Source organism: Calidris pugnax, unplaced genomic scaffold, assembly GCF_001431845.1.
Source record: "Calidris pugnax isolate Ruff unplaced genomic scaffold, ASM143184v1 scaffold119, whole genome shotgun sequence".
NCBI lineage: Eukaryota > Metazoa > Chordata > Aves > Charadriiformes > Scolopacidae > Calidris > Calidris pugnax.
In genome coordinates this window covers 440,122-440,359 of record NW_015090854.1, presented here as the reverse complement: position 1 = coordinate 440,359, position 238 = coordinate 440,122, and the positions used below count along the sequence as shown (strand labels likewise).

General features: G+C 53.4%; 1 protein-coding gene across 1 annotated transcript in view; it reads left to right on the top strand.

Annotated features, from left to right (window-relative positions):
* SGK1 (serum/glucocorticoid regulated kinase 1) overlaps positions 1–238 on the top strand; it is a 63,412-nt gene that overhangs the window by 55,324 nt on the left and 7,850 nt on the right. The gene's annotated exons all lie outside the window — the stretch shown is intronic.

Here is a 238-nt window from a genome sequence, read left to right as displayed (position 1 = left end):
GGTCCCCCCCCCGCAGCATCGCTTCACCCTGCGCTTGTTGCGCGCCCCCAGCGCTCCTGTCGCGCCCCGCTGCGCCCGCAAGGAAGCGAGTGAGCAATTAAATCCCGGGTACACGGCGTTCCCAAATGACCGTGTACAGTGGAAACAAAAACTGCCGGCCGGGGCTGACTTCTTTTTTTTTTTTTTTTCCTTTTTTTTTCTTTGTTTTTTTTAAAATTTTTTTTCCGCCCCCCCCTTT